The following is a 23116-nucleotide window of genomic DNA, read 5'->3' as shown; positions in this document are numbered from 1 at the left end:
TCTCTTATAATCTACCGTTGTGTTTATTTTGATATTTTTTTTCTATTATAGTGTGTGTTTAATTTTCATTGATTAGATTTTGGTTTTGGTAATTTTGATTATGCATTATGTTTGATTATTTAATCAGATTTGAAGTTTAATTTGTACAAACATAACCAGTTGTGCTATGTTTTCTGTTTTATTAATATCTTCTTACAACTCTAGTGTACCAATATTTGATTTTGATCTATTTTTGTTTAATTCCATTTCTACAGGTTTGTCAACAAGTAGTAGTGAAAGATATTTACTACTTTGGTATCAACATTTCAATATCATTTTTCTAACTCTCACACATATCTTTTTGCTACATTGATAATTATGTTATGTTACATCAGTTTGTGTAATTAATTTACTATTTATTATATTAATTCTCTATTTACTTTCATTATGCACTATTTTGTTTCATTTAATTAGATTTCAAATTTAGTTTTTACAAATTTAACTAGTTTTGCTATGTGTTTCCTTATAGTAATCTTATTTGTTATTCACATCTCCTTAATTCAGTGTACTAATATTTCATTTTCATATGTTTTGTTTTAATACTGTTTGTGCAGGTTTGTCAACAGGAAGTTGTCACACATTATTCATGTCTCTATAGACATTTTGGTTTTCTTTTTCTATCTCTTATATTCTACCGTTGTGTTTATTTTGATATTTTTTTTCTATTATAGTGTGTGTTTAATTTTCATTGATTAGATTTTGGTTTTGGTAATTTTGATTTTGCATTATGTTTGTTTATTTAATCAGATTTGAAGTTTAATTTGCACAAACATAACCAGTTGTGCTATGGGTTCTGTTTTATTAATATCTTCTTACAACTCTAGTGTACCAATATTTGATTTTGATCTGTTTTTGTTTAATTCCATTTCTACAGGTTTGTCAACAAGTAGTAGTGAAAGATATTTACTACTTTGGTATCAACATTTCAATATCATTTTTCTAACTCTCACACATATCTTTTTGCTACATTGATAATTATGTTATGTTACATTAGTTTGTGTAATTAATTTACTATTTATTATATTAATTCTCTATTTACTTTCATTATGCACTATTTTGTTTCATTTAATTAGATTTCAAATTTAGTTTTTACAAATTTAACTAGTTTTGTTATGTGTTTCCTTATAGTAATCTTATTTGTTATTCACATCTCCTTAATTCAGTGTACTAATATTTCATTTTCATATGTTTTGTTTTAATACTGTTTGTGCAGGTTTGTCAACAGGAAGTTGTCACACATTATTCATGTCTCTATAGACATTTTGGTTTTCTTTTTCTATCTCTTATATTCTACCGTTGTGTTTATTTTGATATTTTTTTTCTATTATAGTGTGTGTTTAATTTTCATTGATTAGATTTTGGTTTTGGTAATTTTGATTTTGCATTATGTTTGTTTATTTAATCAGATTTGAAGTTTAATTTGTACAAACATAACCAGTTGTGCTATGGGTTCTTTTTTATTAATATCTTCTTACAACTCTAGTGTACCAATATTTGATTTTGATCTGTTTTTGTTTAATTCCATTTCTACAGGTTTGTCAACAAGTAGTAGTGAAAGATATTTACTACTTTGGTATCAACATTTCAATATCATTTTTCTAACTCTCACACATATCTTTTTGCTACATTGATAATTATGTTATGTTACATTAGTTTGTGTAGTTAATTTACTATTTATTATATTAATTCTCTATTTACTTTCATTATACACTATTTTGTTTCATTTAATTAGATTTCAAATTTAGTTTTTACAAATTTAACTAGTTTTGCTATGTGTTTCCTTATAGTAATCTTATTTGTTATTCACATCTCCTAAATTCAGTGTAGTAATATTTCATTTTCATATGTTTTGTTTTAATACTGTTTGTGCAGGTTTGTCAACAGGAAGTTGTCACACATTATTCATGTCTCTATAGACATTTTGGTTTTCATTGATTAGATTTTGGTTTTTGTAATTTTCATTTTGCATTATGTTTGTTTATTTAATCAGATTTGAAGTTTAATTTTTACAAACATAACCAGTTGTGCTATATATTCTGTTTTATTAATATCTTCTTACCCACTCTAGTATACTAAGATTTGTGTTTCATCTGTTTCTGTTTAATTCCATTTCTACAGGTTTGTCAACAAGTAGTAGTGAAAGATTGTTACGACATTGGTATCAACATTTCAATATCATTTTTCTAATTCTTATACATTTCTTTTTTGTACATTGATAATTATGTTATGTTACACTAGTTTGTGTAATTAATTTTCCATTGATTCTATTATTGTTCTATTTACTTTCATTATGCACTATTTTGTTTCATTCAACTAGATTTCAAATTTAGTTTTTACAAATTTAACTTGTTTTTCTATGTGTTTCCTTCTACTAATCTTTGTTATTCACATCTTCTAACTTTAGTGTAGTAATATTTCATTTTTATATGTTTGGTTTTAATACTGTTTGTGCAGGTTTGTCAACAGGAAGTTGTCACACATTACTCACGCCTCTCTATAGACGTTTGGGTTTTGTTTTTCTATCTTCTATATTGTACCGTTATGTCTATTTTCATAATTTTTTTTCTATTATAATATGTGTTTAATTTTTATTGATTAGATTTTGGCTTTCCTCATTTTCATTTTGCATTATGTTTGTTTATTTAATCAGATTTGAAATTTAATTTTTACAAACATAACTAGTTATCTTATGTGTTCTGTTTTATTAATATCTTCTTACCTACTCTAGTGTACTAATATTTGATTTTCATCTGTTTTTGTTTAATTTCATTTCTACAGGTTTGTCAACCAGTAGTAGTGAAAGATTGTTACTACTTTGGTATCAACATTTCAATATCATTTTTCTAACTCTTATACATTTCTTTTGCCTACATTGATAATTTTGTTATGTTATATTAGTTTGTGTAATTAAGTTTCCATTCATAATATTATTGTTCTTTTTACTTTCATTATGCACTATTTTGTTTCATTTAATTAGATTTCAAATTTAGTTTTTACAAATATAACTAGTTTTGCTATGTGTTTCCTTATAGTAATCTTATTTGTTATTCACATCTCCTTAATTCAGTGTACTAATATTTCATTTTCATATGTTTTGTTTTAATACTGTTTGTGCAGGTTTGTCAACAGGAAGTTGTCACACATTATTCATGTCTCTATAGACATTTTGGTTTTCTTTTTCTATCTCTTATATTCTACCGTTGTGTTTATTTTGATATTTTTTTTCTATTATAGTGTGTGTTTAATTTTCATTGATTAGATTTTGGTTTTGGTAATTTTGATTTTGCATTATGTTTGTTTATTTAATCAGATTTGAAGTTTAATTTGTACAAACATAACCAGTTGTGCTATGTGTTCTGTTTTATTAATATCTTCTTACAACTCTAGTGTACCAATATTTGATTTTGATCTGTTTTTGTTTAATTCCATTTCTACAGGTTTGTCAACAAGTAGTAGTGAAAGATATTTACTACTTTGGTATCAACATTTCAATATCATTTTTCTAACTCTCACACATATCTTTTTGCTACATTGATAATTATGTTATGTTACATTAGTTTGTGTAATTAATTTACTATTTATTATATTAATTCTCTATTTACTTTCATTATGCACTATTTTATGTCATTTAATTAGATTTCAAATTTAGTTTTTACAAATTTAACTAGTTTTGCTATGTGTTTCCTTATAGTAATCTTATTTGTTATTCACATCTCCTTAATTCAGTGTACTAATATTTCATTTTCATATGTTTTGTTTTAATACTGTTTGTGCAGGTTTGTCAACAGGAAGTTGTCACACATTATTCATGTCTCTATAGACATTATGGTTTCCTTTTTCTATCTCTTATATTCTACCGTTGTGTTTATTTTGATATTTTTTTTCTATTATAGTGTGTGTTTAATTTTCATTGATTAGATTTTGGTTTTGGTAATTTTGATTTTGCATTATGTTTGTTTATTTAATCAGATTTGAAGTTTAATTTGTACAAACATAACCAGTTGTGCTATGGGTTCTGTTTTATTAATATCTTCTTACCCACTCTAGTGTACTAACATTTGATTTTCATCTATTTTTGTTTAATTCCATTTCTATAGGTTTGTCAACAAGTAATAGTGAAAGATTGTTACTACTTTGGTATCAACATTGCAATATCATTTTTCTAACCCTTATACATTTCTTTTTTCTACATTGATAATTATGTTATGTTACATTAGTTTATGTAATTAATTTACTATTTATTATATTAATTCTCTATTTACTTTCATTATGCACTATTTTGTTTCATTTAATTAGATTTCAAATTTAGTTTTTACAAATTTAACTAGTTTTGCTATGTGTTTCCTTATAGTAATCTTATTTGTTATTCACATCTCCTTAATTCAGTGTACTAATATTTCATTTTCATATGTTTTGTTTTAATACTGTTTGTGCAGGTTTGTCAACAGGAAGTTGTCACACATTATTCATGCCTCTCTATAGATGTTTTGGTTATGTTTTTTATCTCCTATATTCTAACGTTATGTCTATTTTGATAATTTTTTTCTATTATCGTGTGTTTTTAATTTTCATTGATTAGATTTTGGTTTTGGTAATTTTCATTTTGCATTATGTTTGTTTATTTAATCAGATTTGAATTTGAATTTTTAGAAACATAACTAGTTTTTCTATGTGTTCTCTTTTATTAATATCTGCTTACCCACTCTAGTGTACTAACATTTGGTTTTCATATGTTTTTGTTTAACTCCATTTCTACAGGTTTGTCAACAAGTAGTAGTGAAAGATTGTTACTACTTTGGTATCAACATTTCAATATCATATTTCTAACTCTTATACATTTCTTTTTTCTACATTGATAATTATGTTATTTTACATTTGTTTGTGTAATTAATTTTCCATTGATTATATTATTGCTGTATTTACTTTCATTATGCACTATTTTGTTTCATTCAATTAGATTTTAAATTTAGTTTTTACAAATTTAACTAGTTTTTCTCTGTGTTTCCTTCTAGTAATTGTATTTGTTATTCACATCTCCTTACTTAAGTGTACTAATATTTCATTTTCATATGTTTTGTTTTAATACTGTTTGTGCAGCTTTGTCAACAGGAAGTTGTCACACATTATTCATGTGTCTCTATAGACGTTTTGGTTTTGTTTTTCTATCCCCTATATTCTACCGTTGTGTCTATTTTGATTTTTTTTTCTATTATAGTGTGTGTTTAATTTTCATGGATTAGATTTTGGTTTTGGTAATTTTGATTTTGCATTATGTTTGTTTATTTAATCAGATTTGAAGTTTAATTTGTACAAACATAACCAGTTGTGCTATGTGTTCTGTTTTATTAATATCTTCTTACAACTCTAGTGTACCAATATTTGATTTTGATCTGTTTTTGTTTAATTCCATTTCTACAGGTTTGTCAACAAGTAGTAGTGAAAGATATTTACTACTTTGGTATCAACATTTCAATATCATTTTTTAACTCTCACACATATCTTTTTGCTACATTGATAATTATGTTATGTTACATTAGTTTGTGTAATTAATTTACTATTTATTATATTAATTCTCTATTTACTTTCATTATACACTATTTTGTTTCATTTAATTAGATTTCAAATTTAGTTTTTACAAATTTAACTAGTTTTGCTATGTGTTTCCTTATAGTAATCTTATTTGTTATTCACATCTCCTTAATTCAGTGTACTAATATTTCATTTTCATATGTTTTGTTTTAATACTGTTTGTGCAGGTTTGTCAACAGGAAGTTGTCACACATTATTCATGTCTCTATAGACATTTTGGTTTTCTTTTTCTATCTCTTATATTCTACCGTTGTGTTTATTTTCATATTTTTTTTCTATTATAGTGTGTGTTTAATTTTCATTGATTAGATTTTGGTTTTGGTAATTTTGATTTTGCATTATGTTTGTTTATTTAATCAGATTTGAAGTTTAATTTGTACAAACATAACCAGTTGTGCTATGTGTTCTGTTTTATTAATATCTTCTTACAACTCTAGTGTACCAATATTTGATTTTGATCTGTTTTTGTTTAATTCCATTTCTACAGGTTTGTCAACAAGTAGTAGTGAAAGATATTTACTACTTTGGTATCAACATTTCAATATCATTTTTCTAACTCTCACACATATCTTTTTGCTACATTGATAATTATGTTATGTTACATTAGTTTGTGTAATTAATTTACTATTTATTATATTAATTCTCTATTTACTTTCATTATGCACTATTTTGTTTCATTTAATTAGATTTCAAATTTAGTTTTTACAAATTTAACTAGTTTTGCTATGTGTTTCCTTATAGTAATCTTATTTGTTATTCACATCTCCTTAATTCAGTGTACTAATATTTCATTTTCATATGTTTTGTTTTAATACTGTTTGTGCAGGTTTGTCAACAGGAAGTTGTCCCACATTATTCATGTCTCTATAGACATTTTGGTTTTCTTTTTCTATCTCTTATATTCTACCGTTGTGTCTATTTTGATAATTTTTTTCTATTATAGTGTGTGTTTAATTTTCATTGATTAGATTTTGGTTTTGGTAATTTTCATTTTGCATTATGTTTGTTTATTTCATCAGATTTGAAATTTAATTTTTTGAAATATGACCAGTTATGCTATGTGGTCTGTTTTATTAATATCTTCTTACCCACTCTAGTGTACTAACATTTGATTTTCATCTGTTTTTGTTTAATTCCATTTCTATAGGTTTGTCAACAAGTAATAGTGAAAGATTGTTACTACTTTGGTATCAACATTGCAATATCATTTTTCTAACCCTTATACATTTCTTTTTTCTACATTGATAATTATGTTATGTTACATTAGTTTATGTAATTAATTTACTATTTATTATATTAATTCTCTATTTACTTTCATTATGCACTATTTTGTTTCATTTAATTAGATTTCAAATTTAGTTTTTACAAATTTAACTAGTTTTGCTATGTGTTTCCTTATAGTAATCTTATTTGTTATTCACATCTCCTTAATTCAGTGTACTAATATTTCATTTTCATATGTTTTGTTTTAATACTGTTTGTGCAGGTTTGTCAACAGGAAGTTGTCACACATTATTCATGTCTCTATAGACATTTTGGTTTTCTTTTTCTATCTCTTATATTCTACCGTTGTGTTTATTTTGATATTTTTTTTCTATTATAGTGTGTGTTTAATTTTCATTGATTAGATTTTGGTTTTGGTAATTTTTATTTTGCATTATGTTTGTTTATTTAATCAGATTTGAAGTTTAATTTGTACAAACATAACCAGTTGTGCTATGTGTTCTGTTTTATTAATATCTTCTTACAACTCTAGTGTACCAATATTTGATTTTGATATGTTTTTGTTTAATTCCATTTCTACAGGTTTGTCAACAAGTAGTAGTGAAAGATATTTACTACTTTGGTATCAACATTTCAATATCATTTTTCTAACTCTCACACATATCTTTTTGCTACATTGATAATTATGTTATGTTACATTAGTTTGTGTAATTAATTTTCCGTTGATTATATTATTGCTCTATTTAATTTCATTATGCACTATTTTGTTTCATTCAATTAGATTTCAAATTTAGTTTTTACAAATTTAACTAGTTTTTCTATGTGTTTCCTTCTACTAATCTTATTTGTTATTCACATCTCCTTACTTCAGTGTACTAATATTTCATTTTCATATGTTTTATTTTAATACTGTTTGTGCAGGTTTGTCAACAGGAAGTTGTCACACATTATTCATGCCTCTCTATAGATGTTTTGGTTATGTTTTTTATCTCCTATATTCTAACGTTATGTCTATTTTGATAATTTTTTTTTCTATTATCGTGTGTGTTTAATTTTCATTGATTAGATTTTGGTTTTGGTAATTTTCATTTTGCATTATGTTTGTTTATTTAATCAGATTTGAATTTGAATTTTTAGAAACATAACTAGTTTTTCTATGTGTTCTCTTTTATTAATATCTGCTTACCCACTCTAGTGTACTAACATTTGGTTTTCATATGTTTTTGTTTAACTCCATTTCTACAGGTTTGTCAACAAGTAGTAGTGAAAGATTGTTACTACTTTGGTATCAACATTTCAATATCATATTTCTAACTCTTATACATTTCTTTTTTCTACATTGATAATTATGTTATTTTACATTTGTTTGTGTAATTAATTTTCCATTGATTATATTATTGCTGTATTTACTTTCATTATGCACTATTTTGTTTCATTCAATTAGATTTTAAATTTAGTTTTTACAAATTTAACTAGTTTTTCTCTGTGTTTCCTTCTAGTAATTGTATTTGTTATTCACATCTCCTTACTTAAGTGTACTAATATTTCATTTTCATATGTTTTGTTTTAATACTGTTTGTGCAGCTTTGTCAACAGGAAGTTGTCACACATTATTCATGTGTCTCTATAGACGTTTTGGTTTTGTTTTTCTATCCCCTATATTCTACCGTTGTGTCTATTTTGATATTTTTTTTCTATTATAGTGTGTGTTTAATTTTCATTGATTAGATTTTGGTTTTGGTAATTTTGATTTTGCATTATGTTTGTTTATTTAATCAGATTTGAAGTTTAATTTGTACAAACATAACCAGTTGTGCTATGTGTTCTGTTTTATTAATATCTTCTTACAACTCTAGTGTACCAATATTTGATTTTGATCTGTTTTTGTTTAATTCCATTTCTACAGGTTTGTCAACAAGTAGTAGTGAAAGATATTTACTACTTTGGTATCAACATTTCAATATCATTTTTCTAACTCTCACACATATCTTTTTGCTACATTGATAATTATGTTATGTTACATTAGTTTGTGTAATTAATTTACTATTTATTATATTAATTCTCTATTTACTTTCATTATGCACTATTTTGTTTCATTTAATTAGATTTCAAATTTAGTTTTTACAAATTTAACTAGTTTTGCTATGTGTTTCCTTATAGTAATCTTATTTGTTATTCCCATCTCCTTAATTCAGTGTACTAATATTTCATTTTCATATGTTTTGTTTTAATACTGTTTGTGCAGGTTTGTCAACAGGAAGTTGTCACACATTATTCATGTCTCTATAGACATTTTGGTTTTCTTTTTCTATCTCTTATAATCTACCGTTGTGTTTATTTTGATATTTTTTTTCTATTATAGTGTGTGCTTAATATTCATTGATTAGATTTTGGTTTTGGTAATTTTGATTTTGCATGATGTTTGTTTATTTAATCAGATTTGAAGTTTAATTTGTACAAACATAACCAGTTGTGCTATGTGTTCTGTTTTATTAATATCTTCTTACAACTCTAGTGTACCAATATTTGATTTTGATCTGTTTTTGTTTAATTCCATTTCTACAGGTTTGTCAACAAGTAGTAGTGAAAGATATTTACTACTTTGGTATCAACATTTCAATATCATTTTTCTAACTCTCACACATATCTTTTTGCTACATTGATAATTATGTTATGTTACATTAGTTTGTGTAATTAATTTACTATTTATTATATTGATTCTCTATTTACTTTCATTATGCACTATTTTGTTTCATTTAATTAGATTTCAAATTTAGTTTTTACAAATTTAACTAGTTTTGCTATGTGTTTCCTTATAGTAATCTTATTTGTTATTCACATCTCCTTAATTCAGTGTACTAATATTTCATTTTCATATGTTTTGTTTTAATACTGTTTGTGCAGGTTTGTCAACAGGAAGTTGTCACACATTATTCATGTCTCTATAGACATTTTGGTTTTCTTTTTCTATCTCTTATATTCTACCGTTGTGTTTATTTTCATATTTTTTTTCTATTATAGTGTGTGTTTAATTTTCATTGATTAGATGTTGGTTTTGGTAATTTTGATTTTGCATTATGTTTGTTTATTTAATCAGATTTGAAGTTTAATTTTTTCAAATATGACTAGTTATGCTATGTGTTCTGTTTTATTAATATCTTCTTGCCCACTCTAGTGTACTAACATTTGATTTTCATCTGTTTTTGTTTAATTCCATTTCTATAGGTTTGTCAACAAGTAATAGTGAAAGATTGTTACTACTTTGGTATCAACATTTCAATATCATTTTTCTAACCCTTGTACATTTCTTTTTTCTACATTGATAATTATGTTATGTTACATTAGTTTATGTAATTAATTTTCCATTGATTAAAAATTATGCACTATTTTGTTTCATTCAATTAGATTTAAAATTTAGTTTTTACAAATTTTACTAGTTTTTCTCGGTGTTTCCTTCTACTAATCGTATTTGTTATTAACATCTCCTTACTTATGTGTACTAATATTTCATATTCACATGTTTTGATTTAATACTGTTTGTGCAGGTTTGTCAACAGGAAGTTGTCACACATTATTCATGCGTCTCTATTGACGTTTTGGTTTTGTTTTTCTATCTCCTATATTCTACCGTTATGTCTATTTTGATAATTTTTTTCTATTATAGTGTGTGTTTAATTTTCATTGATTAGATTTTGATTTTGGTAATTTTCATTTTGCATTATGTTTGTTTATTTAATCAGATTTGAAATTTAATTTTTAAAAATATGACCGGTTATGCTATGTGTTCTGTTTTATTAATATCTTCTTACCCACTCTAGTGTATTAACATTTGATTTTCATCTGTTATTGTTTAATTCCATTTGTACAGGTTTGTCAACAAGTAGTCGTGAAAGATATTTACTACTTTGGTATCAACATTTCAATATCATTTTTCTAACTCTTATACATTTCTTTTTGCTACATTGATAATTATGTTATGTTACATTAGTTTGTGTAATTAATTTTCCGTTGATTATATTATTGCTCTATTTAATTTCATTATGCACTATTTTGTTTCATTCAATTAGATTTCAAATTTAGTTTTTACAAATTTAACTAGTTTTTCTATGTGTTTCCTTCTACTAATCTTATTTTTTATTCACATCTCCTTACTTCAGTGTACTAATATTTCATTTTCATATGTTTTATTTTAATATTGTTTGTGCAGGATTGTCAACAGGAAGTTGTCACACATTATTCATGCCTCTCTATAGATGTTTTGGTTATGTTTTTTGTCTCCTATATTCTAACGTTATGTCTATTTTGATAATTTTTTTCTATTATCGTGTGTGTTTAATTTTCATTGATTAGATTTTGGTTTTGGTAATTTTCATTTTGCATTATGTTTGTTTATTTAATCAGATTTGAATTTGAATTTTTAGAAACATAACTAGTTTTTCTATGTGTTCTCTTTTATTAATATCTGCTTACCCACTCTAGTGTACTAACATTTGGTTTTCATATGTTTTTGTTTAACTCCATTTCTACAGGTTTGTCAACAAGTAGTAGTGAAAGATTGTTACTACTTTGGTATCAACATTTCAATATCATATTTCTAACTCTTATACATTTCTTTTTTCTACATTGATAATTATGTTATTTTACATTTGTTTGTGTAATTAATTTTCCATTGATTATATTATTGCTGTATTTACTTTCATTATGCACTATTTTGTTTCATTCAATTAGATTTTAAATTTAGTTTTTACAAATTTAACTAGTTTTTCTCTGTGTTTCCTTCTAGTAATTGTATTTGTTATTCACATCTCCTTACTTAAGTGTACTAATATTTCATTTTCATATGTTTTGTTTTAATACTGTTTGTGCAGCTTTGTCAACAGGAAGTTGTCACACATTATTCATGTGTCTCTATAGACGTTTTGGTTTTGTTTTTCTATCCCCTATATTCTACCGTTGTGTCTATTTTGATATTTTTTTTCTATTATAGTGTGTGTTTAATTTTCATTGATTAGATTTTGGTTTTGGTAATTTTGATTTTGCATGATGTTTGTTTATTTAATCAGATTTTAAGTTTAATTTGTACAAACATAACCAGTTGTGCTATGTGTTCTGTTTTATTAATATCTTCTTACAACTCTAGTGTACCAATATTTGATTTTGATATGTTTTTGTTTAATTCCATTTCTACAGGTTTGTCAACAAGTAGTAGTGAAAGATATTTACTACTTTGGTATCAACATTTCAATATCATTTTTCTAACTCTTATACATTTCTTTTTGCTACATTGATAATTATGTTATGTTACATTAGTTTGTGTATTTAATTTTCCGTTGATTATATTAATTCTCTATTTACTTTCATTATGCACTATTTTGTTTCATTCAATTAGATTTCAAATTTAGTTTTTACAAATTTAACTAGTTTTGCTATGTGTTTCCTTATAGTAATCTTATTTGTTATTCACATCTCCTTAATTCAGTGTACTAATATTTCATTTTCATATGTTTTGTTTTAATACTGTTTGTGTAGGTTTGTCAACAGGAAGTTGTCACACATTATTCATGTCTCTATAGACATTTTGGTTTTCTTTTTCTATCTCTTATATTCTACCGTTGTGTCTATTTTGATAATTTTTTTCTATTATAGTGTGTGTTTAATTTTCATTGATTAGATTTTGGTTTTGGTAATTTTCATTTTGCATTATGTTTGTTTATTTCATCAGATTTGAAATTTAATTTTTTCAAATATGACTAGTTATGCTATGTGTTCTGTTTTATTAATATCTTCTTGCCCACTCTAGTGTACTAACATTTGATTTTCATCTGTTTTTGTTTAATTCCATTTCTATAGGTTTGTCAACAAGTAATAGTGAAAGATTGTTACTACTTTGGTATCAACATTTCAATATCATTTTTCTAACCCTTATACATTTCTTTTTTCTACATTGATAATTATGTTATGTTACATTAGTTTATGTAATTAATTTTCCATTGATTATACATTATGCACTATTTTGTTTCATTCAATTAGATTTAAAATTTAGTTTTTACAAATTTTACTAGTTTTTCTCGGTGTTTCCTTCTACTAATCGTATTTGTTATTAACATCTCCTTACTTATGTGTACTAATATTTCATTTTCACATGTTTTGATTTAATACTATTTGTGCAGGTTTGTCAACAGGAAGTTGTCACACATTATTCATGCGTCTCTATTGACGTTTTGGTTTTGTTTTTCTATCTCCTATATTCTACCGTTATGTCTATTTTGATAATTTTTTTCTATTATAGTGTGTGTTTAATTTTCATTGATTAGATTTCGGTTTTGGTAATTTTCATTTCGCATTATGTTTGTTTATTTAATCAGATTTGGAATTTAATTTTTAAAAATATGACCCGTTATGCTATGTGTTCTGTTTTATTAATATCTTCTTACCCACTCTAGTGTATTAACATTTGATTTTCATCTGTTATTGTTTAATTCCATTTGTACAGGTTTGTGAACAAGTTGTCGTGAAAGATATTTACTACTTTGGTATCAACATTTCAATATCATTTTTCCAACTCTTATACATTTCTTTTTGCTACATTGATAATTATGTTATGTTACATTAGTTTGTGTAATTAATTTTCCGTTGATTATATTATTGCTCTATTTAATTTCATTATGCACTATTTTGTTTCATTCAATTAGATTTCAAATTTAGTTTTTACAAATTTAACTAGTTTTTCTATGTGTTTCCTTCTACTAATCTTATTTGTTATTCACATCTCCTTACTTTAGTGTACTAATATTTCATTTTCATATGTTTTATTTTAATACTGTTTGTGCAGGTTTGTCAACAGGAAGTTGTCACACATTATTCATGCCTCTCTATAGATGTTTTGGTTATGTTTTTTATCTCCTATATTCTAACGTTATGTCTATTTTGATAATTTTTTTCTATTATCGTGTGTTTTTAATTTTCATTGATTAGATTTTGGTTTTGGTAATTTTCATTTTGCATTATGTTTGTTTATTTAATCAGATTTGAATTTGAATTTTTAGAAACATAACTAGTTTTTCTATGTGTTCTCTTTTATTAATATCTGCTTACCCACTCTAGTGTACTAACATTTGGTTTTCATATGTTTTTGTTTAACTCCATTTCTACAGGTTTGTAAACAAGTAGTAGTGAAAGATTGTTACTACTTTGGTATCAACATTTCAATATCATATTTCTAACTCTTATACATTTCTTTTTTCTACATTGATAATTATGTTATTTTACATTTGTTTGTGTAATTAATTTTCCATTGATTATATTATTGCTGTATTTACTTTCATTACGCACTATTTTGTTTCATTCAATTAGATTTTAAATTTAGTTTTTACAAATTTAACTAGTTTTTCTCTGTGTTTCCTTCTAGTAATTGTATTTGTTATTCACATCTCCTTACTTAAGTGTACTAATATTTCATTTTCATATGTTTTGTTTTAATACTGTTTGTGCAGCTTTGTCAACAGGAAGTTGTCACACATTATTCATGTGTCTCTATAGACGTTTTGGTTTTGTTTTTCTATCCCCTATATTCTACCGTTGTGTCTATTTTGATATTTTTTTTTCTATTATAGTGTGTGTTTAATTTTCATTGATTAGATTTTGGTTTTGGTAATTTTGATTTTGCATTATGTTTGTTTATTTAATCAGATTTGAAGTTTAATTTGTACAAACATAACCAGTTGTGCTATGTGTTCTGTTTTATTAATATCTTCTTACAACTCTAGTGTACCAATATTTGATTTTGATCTGTTTTTGTTTAATTCCATTTCTACAGGTTTGTCAATAAGTAGTAGTGAAAGATATTTACTACTTTGGTATCGACATTTCAATATCATTTTTCTAACTCTCATACATATCTTTTTGCTACATTGATAATTATGTTATGTTACATTAGTTTGTGTAATTAATTTACTATTTATTATATTAATTCTCTATTTACTTTCATTATGCACTATTTTGTTTCATTCAATTAGATTTCAAATTTAGTTTTTACAAATTTAACTAGTTTTGCTATGTGTTTCCTTATAGTAATCTTATTTGTTATTCACATCTCCTTAATTCAGTGTACTAATATTTCATTTTCATATGTTTTGTTTTAATACTGTTTGTGCAGGTTTGTCAACAGGAAGTTGTCACACATTATTCATGTCTCTATAGACATTTTGGTTTTCTTTTTCTATCTCTTATATTCTACCGTTGTGTCTATTTTGATAATTTTTTTCTATTATAGTGTGTGTTTAATTTTCATTGATTAGATTTTGGTTTTCGTAATTTTCATTTTGCATTATGTTTGTTTATTTCATCAGATTTGAAATTTAATTTTTTCAAATATGACCAGTTATGCTATGTGGTCTGTTTTATTAATATCTTCTTACCCACTCTAGTGTACTAACATTTGATTTTCATCTGTTTTTGTTTAATTCCATTTCTATAGGTTTGTCAACAAGTAATAGTGAAAGATTGTTACTACTTTGGTATCAACATTTCAATATCATTTTTCTAACCCTTATACATTTCTTTTTTCTACATTGATAATTATGTTATGTTACATTAGTTTATGTAATTAATTTTCCATTGATTATACATTATGCACTATTTTGTTTCATTCAATTAGATTTCAAATTTAGTTTTTACAAATTTAACTAGTTTTTCTATGTGTTTCCTTCTACTAATCTTATTTGTTATTCACATCTCCTTACTTTAGTGTACTAATATTTCATTTTCATATGTTTTATTTTAATACTGTTTGTGCAGGTTTGTCAACAGGAAGTTGTCACACATTATTCATGCCTCTCTATAGATGTTTTGGTTATGTTTTTTATCTCCTATATTCTAACGTTATGTCTATTTTGATAATTTTTTTCTATTATCGTGTGTTTTTAATTTTCATTGATTAGATTTTGGTTTTGGTAATTTTCATTTTGCATTATGTTTGTTTATTTAATCAGATTTGAATTTGAATTTTTAGAAACATAACTAGTTTTTCTATGTGTTCTCTTTTATTAATATCTGCTTACCCACTCTAGTGTACTAACATTTGGTTTTCATATGTTTTTGTTTAACTCCATTTCTACAGGTTTGTAAACAAGTAGTAGTGAAAGATTGTTACTACTTTGGTATCAACATTTCAATATCATATTTCTAACTCTTATACATTTCTTTTTTCTACATTGATAATTATGTTATTTTACATTTGTTTGTGTAATTAATTTTCCATTGATTATATTATTGCTGTATTTACTTTCATTATGCACTATTTTGTTTCATTCAATTAGATTTTAAATTTAGTTTTTACAAATTTAACTAGTTTTTCTCTGTGTTTCCTTCTAGTAATTGTATTTGTTATTCACATCTCCTTACTTAAGTGTACTAATATTTCATTTTCATATGTTTTGTTTTAATACTGTTTGTGCAGCTTTGTCAACAGGAAGTTGTCACACATTATTCATGTGTCTCTATAGACGTTTTGGTTTTGTTTTTCTATCCCCTATATTCTACCGTTGTGTCTATTTTGATATTTTTTTTCTATTATAGTGTGTGTTTAATTTTCATTGATTAGATTTTGGTTTTGGTAATTTTGATTTTGCATTATGTTTGTTTATTTAATCAGATTTGAAGTTTAATTTGTACAAACATAACCAGTTGTGCTATGTGTTCTGTTTTATTAATATCTTCTTACAACTCTAGTGTACCAATATTTGATTTTGATCTGTTTTTGTTTAATTCCATTTCTACAGGTTTGTCAATAAGTAGTAGTGAAAGATATTTACTACTTTGGTATCGACATTTCAATATCATTTTTCTAACTCTCATACATATCTTTTTGCTACATTGATAATTATGTTATGTTACATTAGTTTGTGTAATTAATTTACTATTTATTATATTAATTCTCTATTTACTTTCATTATGCACTATTTTGTTTCATTCAATTAGATTTCAAATTTAGTTTTTACAAATTTAACTAGTTTTGCTATGTGTTTCCTTATAGTAATCTTATTTGTTATTCACATCTCCTTAATTCAGTGTACTAATATTTCATTTTCATATGTTTTGTTTTAATACTGTTTGTGCAGGTTTGTCAACAGGAAGTTGTCACACATTATTCATGTCTCTATAGACATTTTGGTTTTCTTTTTCTATCTCTTATATTCTACCGTAGTGTCTATTTTGATAATTTTTTTCTATTATAGTGTGTGTTTAATTTTCATTGATTAGATTTTGGTTTTCGTAATTTTCATTTTGCATTATGTTTGTTTATTTCATCAGATTTGAAATTTAATTTTTTCAAATATGACCAGTTATGCTATGTGGTCTGTTTTATTAATATCTTCTTACCCACTCTAGTGTACTAACATTTGATTTTCATCTGTTTTTGTTTAATTCCATTTCTATAGGTTTGTCAACAAGTAATAGTGAAAGATTGTTACTACTTTAGTATCAACATTTCAATATCATTTTTCTAACCCTTATACATTTCTTTTTTCTACATTGATAATTATGTTATGTTACATTAGTTTATGTAATTAATTTTCCATTGATTATATATTATGCACTATTTTGTTTCATTCAATTAGATTTAAAATTTAGTTTTTACAAATTTTACTAGTTTTTCTCGGTGTTTCCTTCTACTAATCGTATTTGTTATTAACATCTCCTTACTTACGTGTACTAATATTTCATTTTCGCATGTTTTGATTTAATACTGTTTGTGCAGGTTTGTCAACAGGAAGTTGTCACACATTATTCATGCGTCTCTATAGACATTTTGGTTTTCTTTTTCTATCTCTTATATTCTACCGTTGTGTTTATTTTGATATTTTTTTTTCTATTATAGTGTGTGTTTAATTTTCATTGATTAGATTTTGGTTTTGGTAATTTTTATTTTGCATTATGTTTGTTTATTTAATCAGATTTGAAGTTTAATTTGTACAAACATAACCAGTTGTGCTATGTGTTCTGTTTTATTAATATCTTCTTACAACTCTAGTGTACCAATATTTGATTTTGATCTGTTTTTGTTTAATTCCATTTCTACAGGTTTGTCAACAAGTAGTAGTGAAAGATATTTACTACTTTGGTATCAACATTTCAATATCATTTTTCTAACTCTCACACATATCTTTTTGCTACATTGATAATTATGTTATGTTACATTAGTTTGTGTAATTAATTTTCCGTTGATTATATTATTGCTCTATTTAATTTCATTATGCACTATTTTGTTTCATTCAATTAGATTTCAAATTTAGTTTTTACAAATTTAACTAGTTTTTCTATGTGTTTCCTTCTACTAATCTTATTTGTTATTCACATCTCCTTACTTTAGTGTACTAATATTTCATTTTCATATGTTTTATTTTAATACTGTTTGTGCAGGTTTGTCAACAGGAAGTTGTCACACATTATTCATGCCTCTCTATAGATGTTTTGGTTATGTTTTTTATCTCCTATATTCTAACGTTATGTCTATTTTGATAATTTTTTTCTATTATCGTGTGTGTTTAATTTTCATTGATTAGATTTTGGTTTTGGTAATTTTCATTTTGCATTATGTTTGTTTATTTAATCAGATTTGAATTTGAATTTTTAGAAACATAACTAGTTTTTCTATGTGTTCTCTTTTATTAATATCTGCTTACCCACTCTAGTGTACTAACATTTGGTTTTCATATGTTTTTGTTTAACTCCATTTCTACAGGTTTGTCAACAAGTAGTAGTGAAAGATTGTTACTACTTTGGTATCAACATTTCAATATCATATTTCTAACTCTTATACATTTCTTTTTTCTACATTGATAATTATGTTATTTTACATTTGTTTGTGTAATTAATTTTCCATTGATTATATTATTGCTGTATTTACTTTCATTATGCACTATTTTGTTTCATTCAATTAGATTTTAAATTTAGTTTTTACAAATTTAACTAGTTTTTCTCTGTGTTTCCTTCTAGTAATTGTATTTGTTATTCACATCTCCTTACTTAAGTGTACTAATATTTCATTTTCATATGTTTTGTTTTAATACTGTTTGTGCAGCTTTGGCAACAGGAAGTTGTCACACATTATTCATGTGTCTCTATAGACGTTTTGGTTTTGTTTTTCTATCCCCTATATTCTACCGTTGTGTCTATTTTGATATTTTTTTTCTATTATAGTGCGTGTTTAATTTTCATTGATTAGATTTTGGTTTTGGTAATTTTGATTTTGCATTATGTTTGTTTATTTAATCAGATTTGAAGTTTAATTTGTACAAACATAACCAGTTGTGCTATGTGTTCTGTTTTATTAATATCTTCTTATAACTCTAGTGTACCAATATTTGATTTTGATCTGTTTTTGTTTAATTCCATTTCTACAGGTTTGTCAACAAGTAGTAGTGAAAGATATTTACTACTTTGGTATCAACATTTGAATATCATTTTTCTAACTCTCATACATATCTTTTTGCTACATTGATAATTATGTTATGTTACATTAGTTTGTGTAATTAATTTACTATTTATTATATTAATTCTCTATTTACTTTCATTATGCACTATTTTGTTTCATTCAATTAGATTTCAAATTTAGTTTTTACAAATTTAACTAGTTTTGCTATGTGTTTCCTTATAGTAATCTTATTTGTTATTCACATCTCCTTAATTCAGTGTACTAATATTTCATTTTCATATGTTTTGTTTTAATAATGTTTGTGCAGGTTTGTCAACAGGAAGTTGTCACACATTATTCATGTCTCTATAGACATTTTGGTTTTCTTTTTCTATCTCTTATATTCTACCGTTGTGTCTATTTTGATAATTTTTTTCTATTATAGTGTGTGTTTAATTTTCATTGATTAGATTTTGGTTTTGGTAATTTTCATTTTGCATTATGTTTGATTATTTCATCAGATTTGGAATTTAATTTTTTCAAATATGACTAGTTATGCTATGTGTTCTGTTTTATTAATATCTTCTTGCCCACTCTAGTGTACTAACATTTGATTTTCATCTGTTATTGTTTAATTCCATTTGTACAGGTTTGTGAACAAGTAGTCGTGAAAGATATTTACTACTTTGGTATCAACATTTCAATATCATTTTTCTAACTCTTATACATATCTTTTTGCTACATTGATAATTATGTTATGTTACATTAGTTTGTGTAATTAATTTACTATTTATTATATTAATTCTCTATTTACTTTCATTATGCACTATTTTGTTTCATTCAATTAGATTTCAAATTTAGTTTTTACAAATTTAACTAGTTTTGCTATGTGTTTCCTTATAGTAATCTTATTTGTTATTCACATCTCCTTAATTCAGTGTACTAATATTTCATTTTCATATGTTTTGTTTTAATACTGTTTGTGTAGGTTTGTCAACAGGAAGTTGTCACACATTATTCATGCCTCTCTATAGATGTTTTGGTTATGTTTTTTATCTCCTATATTCTAACGTTATGTCTATTTTGATAATTTTTTTCTATTATCGTGTGTGTTTAATTTTCATTGATTAGATTTTGGTTTTGGTAATTTTCATTTTGCATTATGTTTGTTTATTTAATCAGATTTGAATTTGAATTTTTAGAAACATAACTAGTTTTTCTATGTGTTCTCTTTTATTAATATCTGCTTACCCACTCTAGTGTACTAACATTTGGTTTTCATATGTTTTTGTTTAACTCCATTTCTACAGGTTTGTCAACAAGTAGTAGTGAAAGATTGTTACTACTTTGGTATCAACATTTCAATATCATATTTCTAACTCTTATACATTTCTTTTTTCTACATTGATAATTATGTTATTTTACATTTGTTTGTGTAATTAATTTTCCATTGATTATATTATTGCTGTATTTACTTTCATTATGCACTATTTTGTTTCATTCAATTAGATTTTAAATTTAGTTTTTACAAATTTAACTAGTTTTTCTCTGTGTTTCCTTCTAGTAATTGTATTTGTTATTCACATCTCCTTACTTAAGTGTACTAATATTTCATTTTCATATGTTTTGTTTTAATACTGTTTGTGTAGGTTTGTCAACAGGAAGTTGTCACACATTATTCATGTCTCTATAGACATTTTGGTTTTCTTTTTCTATCTCTTATATTCTACCGTTGTGTTTATTTTGATATTTTTTTTTCTATTATAGTGTGTGTTTAATTTTCATTGATTAGATTTTGGTTTTGGTAATTTTTATTTTGCATTATGTTTGTTTATTTAATCAGATTTGAAGTTTAATTTGTACAAACATATCCAGTTGTGCTATGTGTTCTGTTTTATTAATATCTTCTTACAACTCTAGTGTACCAATATTTGATTTTGATCTGTTTTTGTTTAATTCCATTTCTACAGGTTTGTCAACAAGTAATAGTGAAAGATTGTTACTACTTTGGTATCAACATTTCAATATCATTTTTCTAACCCTTATACATTTCTTTTTTCTACATTGATAATTATGTTATGTTACATTAGTTTATGTAATTAATTTTCCATTGATTATACATTATGCACTATTTTGTTTCATTCAATTAGATTTAAAATTTAGTTTTTACAAATTTTACTAGTTTTTCTCGGTGTTTCCTTCTACTAATCGTATTTGTTATTAACATCTCCTTACTTATGTGTACTAATATTTCATTTTCACATGTTTTGATTTAATACTATTTGTGCAGGTTTGTCAACAGGAAGTTGTCACACATTATTCATGTGTCTCTATTGACGTTTTGGTTTTGTTTTTCTATCTCCTATATTCTACCGTTATGTCTATTTTGATAATTTTTTTCTATTATAGTGTGTGTTTAATTTTCATTGATTAGATTTCGGTTTTGGTAATTTTCATTTCGCATTATGTTTGTTTATTTAATCAGATTTGAAATTTAATTTTTAAAAATATGACCCGTTATGCTATGTGTTCTGTTTTATTAATATCTTCTTACCCACTCTAGTGTATTAACATTTGATTTTCATCTGTTATTGTTTAATTCCATTTGTACAGGTTTGTGAACAAGTAGTCGTGAAAGATATTTACTACTTTGGTATCAACATTTCAATATCATTTTTCTAACTCTTATACATTTCTTTTTGCTACATTGATAATTATGTTATGTTACATTAGTTTGTGTAATTAATTTTCCGTTGATTATATTATTGCTCTATTTAATTCATTATGCACTATTTTGTTTCATTCAATTAGATTTCAAATTTAGTTTTTACAAATTTAACTAGTTTTTCTATCTGTTTCCTTCTACTAATCTTATTTGTTATTCACATCTCCTTACTTTAGTGTACTAATATTTCATTTTCATATGTTTTATTTTAATACTGTTTGTGCAGGTTTGTCAACAGGAAGTTGTCACACATTATTCATGCCTCTCTATAGATGTTTTGGTTATGTTTTTTATCTCCTATATTCTAACGTTATGTCTATTTTGATAATTTTTTTCTATTATCGTGTGTGTTTAATTTTCATTGATTAGATTTTGGTTTTGGTCATTTTCATTTTGAATTATGTTTGTTTATTTAATCAGATTTGAATTTGAATTTTTAGAAACATAACTAGTTTTTCTATGTGTTCTCTTTTATTAATATCTGCTTACCCACTCTAGTGTACTAACATTTGGTTTTCATATGTTTTTGTTTAACTCCATTTCTACAGGTTTGTCAACAAGTAGTAGTGAAAGATTGTTACTACTTTGGTATCAACATTTCAATATCATATTTCTAACTCTTATACATTTCTTTTTTCTACATTGATAATTATGTTATTTTACATTTGTTTGTGTAATTAATTTTCCATTGATTATATTATTGCTGTATTTACTTTCATTACGCACTATTTTGTTTCATTCAATTAGATTTTAAATTTAGTTTTTACAAATTTAACTAGTTTTTCTCTGTGTTTCCTTCTAGTAATTGTATTTGTTATTCACATCTCCTTACTTAAGTGTACTAATATTTCATTTTCATATGTTTTGTTTTAATACTGTTTGTGCAGCTTTGTCAACAGGAAGTTGTCACACATTATTCATGTGTCTCTATAGACGTTTTGGTTTTGTTTTTCTATCCCCTATATTCTACCGTTGTGTCTATTTTGATATTTTTTTTTCTATTATAGTGTGTGTTTAATTTTCATTGATTAGATTTTGGTTTTGGTAATTTTGATTTTGCATTATGTTTGTTTATTTAATCAGATTTGAAGTTTAATTTGTACAAACATAACCAGTTGTGCTAT

Source organism: Vigna unguiculata, chromosome 10, assembly GCF_037176805.1.
Source record: "Vigna unguiculata cultivar grain cowpea cultivar isolate G323 ecotype 2 chromosome 10, ASM3717680v1, whole genome shotgun sequence".
Taxonomy (NCBI): Eukaryota; Viridiplantae; Streptophyta; class Magnoliopsida; order Fabales; family Fabaceae; genus Vigna; species Vigna unguiculata.
The sequence above is the reverse complement of the archived record's forward strand: the minus strand, read 5'-3'. Positions refer to the sequence as shown.